Source organism: Bidens hawaiensis, unplaced genomic scaffold (assembly GCF_021521415.1).
Source record: "Bidens hawaiensis isolate Kalapana, Puna unplaced genomic scaffold, B.hawaiensis_p1.1 tig00012815_1, whole genome shotgun sequence".
NCBI classification, from domain to species: Eukaryota; Viridiplantae; Streptophyta; class Magnoliopsida; order Asterales; family Asteraceae; genus Bidens; species Bidens hawaiensis.
In genome coordinates, this window is record NW_027492067.1 from 466,354 (window position 1) to 476,026 (window position 9,673).

Consider the following 9,673-nt stretch of genomic DNA (forward strand, 5'->3'; position numbering starts at 1 on the left):
TAAAAGTCCTTATGTGTTCCCAAACACTTTATAAACATAAAAAAGACTTATTAAACATTCAAAAGTTATAAGGAGTGGAAAATAAGGAATCCCAAACACACCCTTAGAGTAAAACATTAAATATACATATTTCTTTTTCATAAAACATATATCTATCTGCCTATACTAATAAAAGAAAATAATTCTGACACATGGCATTCTGAGATTAATTCTCACTTTCAATTTCCCGCCAAAATCGTTTCTCTTCTATTAATGGAAAAGAAAAAAAAAATCTTGGTTCTAAATATAGTATTTATTATAAATTCAAGATAACGTATTAATTGGTCAATCTCCATTGATTGAATTATTAATGCCATAAATTATATTCTAAACATACTTAATATAATAATTAAGTGTCTAGATATATTTTATTTAAAATTGTAATGTATATATAAAAGAGTTTATGTTTAAAGTGTATATTAATATTTAATTTTTTGAGACATTTCATTTTAAAGAAAGCTATAATAAAATATTTTTTTTAACTTTTTTACAAATATTTATCCTTAAAAATCATAGTCAAATTTTCCATTATTTATATTTATATTTATTATAAGAATATTGTGATAGTTGAACAATAATGTGTTTATAAGGACATCATGAAAGATGTTAAAAAAAAAACATGTCTTTTTTGTCTATGGTCGGGTATCGAATGTATAACATTTTTGTGAAAAACTTTAGCTACATTTTTCACATCTAAAGACCTCATTGTTTTAAATGTTGTTTTCAGTGGCAGTGTTTCATTATTGTATACCGATGATAGAACAATTCATTGTTGATTTAAAATTTAAGTATATATGATGATATAGAAAGACTATATATGTAATACATTTTTCGACATAATACAAATATAAAGAGACTTAATTATCCTTTTTTATTTGTATTAAATTATTCATTGTAATTTATACATAATTGTATCCCGTGTAATACACGGGTTTCTAAAGCTAGTGTATATATATATATATAATGTTGTGCCCTCAAAAGTTAAGTGTCCCGACCGGTCGTCCACATTGCCCTGTGCCCAAGACGACCCTGACAATATCCTTCTGTGATCGACAATAACTCTCCACTAGGTAAACGTTAACACTTAATGCAACACGTTTTTTTGACTTCAAATTAATTAATTCTTTTTAAAAGTTTAATTGCTTTGCATTGTTGGGTTTGTGAATGCTTTGAGATTGGTTTCAAGATTGTGGTCCGGTTTTAGACTCATATTTTATTTCTTCTTCACTAAATTATTAAACCTAACTAGTCTCTATATATACTCACTATTGTAATTGTAATATTCTTGGAGCTAATAAAAAAAACCCTAGTTGCAATCGTGGACGCATATCACCTTGATCGAACCACGTTATTTCTTATGTTATTTATTTTTGATTTCTTGTCTGTGTATGCGCGAGCGCGATAGTGATTCTACTGTGTTATTGCTCTAATCAATACCTAACATGCATATATATATACAACTAATGTTAGTCGACATTAGAATTCACCATTGATGAACATTTCCAACAAGAACTTTGTAGTCTTTTTTGTTTGTGTGTGTGTGTGTTAAAAACCACAAACACACTCATTAGACATGAAGGATTGGAGGCCATTATGTGCAAACGTTGAAATCACTATACTACAAAAGCTGTTTGATTATTTTTACAAGAATTCGGTGGTGGGTGGTAAATTATAGGAGATGGAAATCTAACTATACTAATAAAATAAAATAATAAAGATGATGTGGCAATTCCACATTCATTCTAGGCCTAATCTCCCTTCTCATTCATCCTACCTATTCATGGGTTATGGAGTCAAACCATATTGACAAATGGGTTATAATTTTCTTTCTAATTCTCTAATCTATCATTTCATTCATCCTAACTATCCATTGGTCATGGGCCAAAATAATTTTGACAAATGGGTTATAATTTCATTTTCAATTCTCTAATTTCTCATATTATTTATCCTACATATCCATGAGTCATGGGACAAAACAGTAGAAATGGATTCTAATTTCTCTTTTAATTCTCTCATCTCTCATCCCATTTATTATAGTTATCCACGGGTAATTGGTCAAAACAATTTTTGCAAATATTGTATATAAAAAAATCAAATTTATAAATTTGAGATTTTAGACTTCTTATTGTGTGTGTACTATATATTTTATCTTCTTTTTACCTATAATTTTGTTCATTTCTTTCAGATAATGGATTTTTTTATTTTTATTATATGACAAATCCCGTGTAATACATGGATTCCAAAGCTAGTAAATTTATATTTCTAGATATCGTATTTGTTGCATAACCGGTAATTGGTGGTAAATTATTGATTTTAAATGTGCTACATAAATCATAAATAAGGGTAATTTAATAAACAGTTAAATAAGTCATACCTAATGTTTTTGTTGGGTTAAGAATATGACCAAAACGCCCTCCTTGGATTAAAAGGCTTACAACATGTCTTGGTTACAATTTCAAAATAGTTAGCATGTTCAAATGGTTTCTTTATGATACTCAACACGTTTCGACGAAAACTGACAATTTCATATCGTTTACTAACAAACGGGTAGAATTTATCAACCGGACATAATAGAAGATCTTTTAACTATCATTGTTTTTCAGCCCAGGCCATTCAATTTTAGGTTGGGTTCGGTTATTTGGTTTGATTATGTAGGTTATTTTGCTTACAAGTTTGCTTCGATTTCATGCACACCCGCGAGAATCGGCCCAATCACAACTTAATGGATTAAAAACTTAAAATATTCTCCTTTGTTCTCTCTTTTTTGCAACATGCTTTTTCATGATCTTAGATAAATCACCTATGATGATATAAACATGCAATTATTGGAAATTTAACTTTCAAATGATTCAGAAGTTGTCTCAGTTGAACTTCCCCGCACAAGAAAGTGTACTTGGAATTGTGATTTGTTTATTTATGTTACTATCTAATATTTAAATAATGTTATATGGATTGTTTTCCCAACTTATTACTATATATTTCTTAATTTTAGTGTATGAATAGAAAATGTTTATAATAATTTGTATTACTAACATAGTAAATTTATATTTCTAGGTATCTAATTTATTGCATGATCGGCGATGGGTGGTAAATTATTGGAGATGTTTGTTACATGAACTCGGTGATGGGTGATAATTAAATTATTGGAGATGAAATACGTTTGGTACAAGAATTACTGGGTAAGGAAATGAATTCATTTATCGTGTTGCACATGTTTGTAACGACAAAACTCAAAATCAATTAATTCATTGGAGATTTTCTGGTCACAAATTCGACACCATCACTAATTTATGTTAGCATCGATGTTAAGTCATGTGTGGATGTAGTTTTCAGTATTTAATTTAATATTTTGCTTCTTTTTTTAATACCCATTTATCTATTTATATCTATACTATATATAATACATGAGACATTGGGCAAATTAAGACACCCCATTTTTAAGTAATTTACAATTTTTATTGCTTAAGGTACATCTTACATAGCATCCAAGACAAGGACAAACTTGTCAATTGAAAAATATGTCTTGAAATAGTTACAACATTACCCCCTCAACTTTACTCAACTTTTGTAAATTTAAGAAAATACTTACTACTTTGAACATTTATCTTTACCCATAGATTCATTTTAATTTTAAATGTAAATAACTTCCCACCAACGATTTTCCAACGGCCATAATTTTTTCATACGTTAATATTTTTTATAAAAAATTGCACCATAAAAATGAGTATTTTATTGTCTTTAATTTGGGTATGATATTGCTATAACTTTTCAAATAAAAAAAATACATATTACGTATGGGTGTTCACAATTTGGTTTTTAACGATTTTCCAAGTAATATTGTGAGCCAAACCGTTGGTTCGATTTTTTTGTTATTAAGAACCGAAACTAAACCTTTGAAACTTTAAACTGAATCGTTACTAATGGTTTGATTACACGCATTGAGTTTCAATAATAAGTCGACCTTCCGGTCCGGTTTTATATGACCAATTTTTTGTATAAACCGTAAACCAAACGTTTGCTATGGTTTGAACATACGGAAACCGGCTGACCATAGGTGATTATTGGTTCAAACGTTATTCGTTAATTGTTACATGATTACTATGATTTTTGTTACCCGCCGCATCGCGCGGGCACCCGTCTAGTACTATATATAATACACCAAACAAGGGTAAATTAAGACACTATATTTTAAGGGATTTACAATTGCTTAAGCACATGGTACAACTATAAAGAGGGGTATAGTAGTCATTCTAACACTAAATTTAACGTTTCTTTTATAATTCTTCAAATTATTTACAACCTTGTCCCCTCAACTTTAATCACCATTTGGAAGTTTAAAGAATATTTACAACTTTGATCCCCCATCTTTTAAGTATATATTATTTATAATTTCACTTTTAACCCAAATTCCCCCACGATTTTTAAACGGTCATAACTTTTAACCCTATTTACATGATATAGTGTCATATTTAGGTGGTGTGGTTTATTTTAAAGTCTTCGCAACTTCTCACAAAACAATTTTTTTTTATTTGAACCATTTTATATATGTATCTATAATATATATAAACGAAAATCCAAAAATCTTAGGTGTCGCGATGTGGTCGCTCCCCCTTTTTTTGTAGTCACTAGATTTGCTTGATTTTTAACTGGAGGTTTCTCATGCATTTGACCCAAATTCACGGGTATGGGTCTTATCAAACCTAAATATTTCTTAAACGGGTTATAACATCTCATTAAATTTAAAACTAAGTCATCAAATATTTGATTTAAAAATCCTATAAAGTAGGGATATACCCCAAATTAATATATGATTTAATTAAAAAAAGTTATATATTATTTATAATTAAAAACCAAATTTTATAGTAAAAAAAATAAACGGGTCTTGGGTCTCATCAAACTCATATAGCTTTTAAACCGGGTTAAACATCTCATTTATTTATGAAACAATTTATCATCAAACAATAAGTATATTATTAACTTTCATACACTAAAAAAATAAAAATTCAAAAAATTAATAAATATTATAAACAAATAAAATAAAACAGCCCCCGTAATACAGGGGATAAAAACTAGTATATATATAAAAGGGTTCAAATAAAAAACAATTGTTTTGTGAGAAGTGTGAGAAAGCTCTAACATAAAGTGCACCATCTAAATATGACACTATAGCATGTAAAATAGGAAATTATACGGTGTTTAGAAACTACCAATCTCACCGCTAGATCCTAGATCCAATGGTGTACATTCATTCTTATGCTTCTCACATTATTGTTTTTTACATTAACCCTACAAAATTATTGTTTTTTTTTCTATTTAGATGGTTTGCTTTATTTTAAAGTATTCTCACACTTCTCACAAAACAATTGTTTTTTATTTAAACCATATATATATATATATATAGGATGGTTCAGAAGAGAAGTTAGTTTAATGTAAGAAATGCTACAATGAATCTAGACCATTAATTTTGTATAATTAATGGTCTATAACGACGATGTCAAACTTGTAATAAAAAGGGAAAAAAATATGAAAGGTTTTTAATAAAAGGGCAATAATTCCTAAATTTTCATGTCTCTCTCTCTCTTATTTTCTCAAAGTTTTTTTCCCCAACCTTAAATTGCTACACCACATGTTGTTAAACAAACATACAATGATTTTTTGGTAGAATATTTGAGTTTGTAGAATAAACATCATAGAAAAATCTCACTGTCAGTAACCTTAAAGAATTTAGAGGGTTTAATGCTTAAATTTTAGAGAAAATAATAATTAGTAAGCTTTATAAAAATTACATGTAATGAATTGATGCGATTAGCATGTCACAATTAATTTCAGCTTTTCATGGCACTATAATTACTTATTTAATTACCAATTTTTACTTTAAAGTCTTATTATTTACTTTTGAAAAAAAAAACTAACGATAAATGATGGATGCAATCATGAAATTTTCTAATATATGAATTTTTTTAGCTCCATAACTCTTACCTACACATAAAGTTTCAACCTACACCGTGTATGTTTTATGCCTAAAACTGTGTAGGAAAAATTTTAGCTTACGTGTGTATCCTTAATTCAGTCAATGAAAAAAATATTGTGTGTATAAAACGTTCTACCTTGTATGAAAGAATTCTAATGCTTATATCGTTGAACGAATGTAAATATTATTAAAGACAATAGCGCTACAAAAATATTTAAAATAAAGTCGATAATCCTACACAAATGTATGAGACGACTGTGTAGGTAATAAATGTAACTTGTGTGACTATCAGTTATATTATATTATGTAGGATATATATTCCATGTGTGGGTATCTATTATGAATACTTATAGATGACATAAATTAGTTGTGTAGGTATAAGTTAGTTGTTTATGTTTTATATAGTGACATTGTTTATGACATCCTATGTATGTAGGTTATTTAATTTGTTGTGTAGGTATTAGCTATGAAACTGCGTAGCAATGTTTTTTTTTATATTATTTTTAATGTGTAGGGAAGCTCATTTCTTGTATAGGATGTGGTGATTATATTTTAATTTATGCTAGTATGTTTTATTTTGAATTAGATAGTCTGTGTAGGATTGTGGTTTATATTTAAATAATTGGTGCAACAATTTGGTTGAAACAAAAAAAATCAAATTAGGAAATATAAAAAAAAAAGAAAACCAAAAGAGAGTGCTTGAATCATGAATGCCTGGTTAACCGATAAGGGTATGTTTGGTTGAAAGGAATGGAATGAAGGGGGAATGAAATGGGAGGAGGAATGGAATGGACAAAGGAATGAAATGGATCATTACCATTCATTTGTCTTGTTTGGTTAACATATGAGAATGAAATGAATAATTACTTTATATTGTTTGGTATCTGAAAAAAATTTAGGAATGAAATAGAAATAATAAAAATATTCTTATCCCAATATATATATTTTTTTACAAAACAAAACAAAAAAAAAAAAAACTGAAATGGCAACGGTGGTGGTAGCTCTGGAGATGAAAATGGTGGTGGCGGTGGCGAAGGTGGTGGTGGTGGCGGTCAGGCGGTGGGGGTGGTGGTTGTGGTGGTGGTGGTCAAGCGATGGTAGCATTAGTAGTGATGGCGGTGGTAGGGTGGTAATGACGGTGGTGGTGGCCAGGAAGTGATAGTGGTGGTGACGGTTATGGTCGGGTGGCGACGGTGACAATGGTTGCCGTGGTTATGACGTCGATGGTGGCGGTGATAGCTTTGGTGGTAAGGTGGTGGAGGTGGAGAGGTGGTGATGGCGGAGACGGTGGTGGCGGCGGAGGTGGTGGTGGTGGCGGTGGTGGTCAGATGATGGTGGTGGCTATGGTAGTGGTGGTGGTGGCGACGATGGTTGTTGTTAGATGATGGTGTTGTTGAGAAAGTAGGTTGAAGGAGGAATGTAATGAAAAAAAAAGAAGGGGGGTGAGAAGGAATGGTTTTGATGGAATGGGATTCCATGTGTAATGGATGATTCCATTCCATTGTGCAACCAAACACATCTTATTTCATTCCTACGTAATAAGTCATTCCATTCCGTCTGTCATTACTGCATAACAAACGCTACCTAAGAATAAAAATAATAATATGCTTAATTAGTGTATTTGGCATTATAGTAAAAACAAAAAAATAAACTATGAGTCAAATTTTGATGATCTTCTAAGCTATTTGGAATCTGAAGATTAAATTTAAGGTAACACTTATTCAATAACTTAGTTATGCATGAATTTGTTGTTTAAATTTATTATGTTTGTTGACATATTTTTCACCCGTGTGTAACATGAGCTATACCCTAGTATATATTATTATGTAACTTGTCATTTATTATTAGATACTTATCAAAAAAATGTCAAATGCATATTTTACTAACATATCCTTTTAATTAAATAATAAGAAAATAAACATAAATTACATGATTGGCTAGAACCTCTTCTCATATTTTTCGCATTAAGATGACTTCTTTCATGAACTTAACCCTATATATATATATATATAGGGAGAGGATCATGAGAGAACTCCATTTTATGGAGAGAACTAAAGAACTAATAATGAAATATTTTTAATTTAATTAAAAAAATCATCATCATCATCATCATCATCATCGTACTCAGTATATCCCACCAATAGCAATGCTATGGTAGGGTCTGAGGAGGGTAAGATGTAGACAGCCTTACCTCTATCTCATAGGGATAGAGAGGCTGCTTCCGGTGAGACCCCCGGCTCGATAGTAGTTTTGCATCAAGCCTTGGACATAAGGCACATAGCACTCAATCATCGGGACACCGGCTGATCGGTGCATGTGCCCTTGTCTTTCGGCTATCAACGCCACTTAATTAAAAAAATATTTTTAAATTTTTTTTCTTTCATCATTCTTATATGTTGTTATTCTTTAGCACAAAAAAATATAAAAATTAAAAAAAATGAACGTTGTAATGCATATATGCAATACATCGACTTTTTTTATAATGCATATGTGCAATATTATGCATTTTGATATTTGAAATAGTGTTGAATAACAAATATATAGTTGTTTGTATTGTATATTTGCAATAGTGTTATATTATATATAAAACTTAAAAAATCGATATAGTGCATATGTGCATTAGTGTTGTATTACATATATGCAATAATGTGTTGCATACGATTATTAGTGTCGTATTTGCATATATTCAATAGTGTCAATAGTGTGTATTAGATAATGTATTTGTGTTGTATTATATGCAATAAAACACTATTTTATATATACAATACACATTAATGCACATACGCATTACATCGACGCTTTTTTTAGGAACAATATCATCTTATTAGACGGAGGAAAGATAAAAAAATCACAAAATAATTTTTAAAAAAAAGTTAAAAACAATTCTTTACTATTTCTCTAGTTCTCTCTTTAAAAGAAGTTATCTCTAGATCTCACCCCTATATATATATATATATATATATATATATGGTAAGGATCCTAAGAGAACCATTTGCATATTGAGAACTTTGAGAACCATTTTGGACCACTAAAAACTCCTTTAAAGAAAATATTTGAAAAAATCATAAAACAAAAAATAATAAAAATTTTAAAAATGTAAAAACCCAAAAATCTTATATTTTATTCCGGTTTCATTAAAAAAAATAAAAATAAAATTAAAAAAAATAAAAAAACGTCGTATTATACACATATGTACAGTATCATTTATCTTAAATTATACACATATGTACAAAAAAACATGTAAATGTACATATATGTATATATTATACATATGTGTATATAATTTAGCTCAACCAAGTTTTTTTTATGAAACCGGGATGATAAAATAAGAATTTTGGTTTTTTTACTTTTTGATTTTTGTGTTTTTTTTATTTTATGATTTTTTTTATTTTTAGGTTTTTTGTGGTCCAAAATGGTTCTCATAGTTCTCAATTTCAAAAAGGACGTTCTCTCATGATCCTGATCATATATATATATATATAATTGATTTTTTTAGAACTACTTTGAGTTTTAAGAACTCGAAAGAACTCAAAGTACCTTTTTTTTGAATTTTTTTTACACATATGTAATATATAAGGGGCCGTTTGGTTCAAAGAATGTTTTTAGTGGAATTAGAATCTGTCAAAGGAATTGGAATTTGAAGGAATTGAAATAGATTCCTTT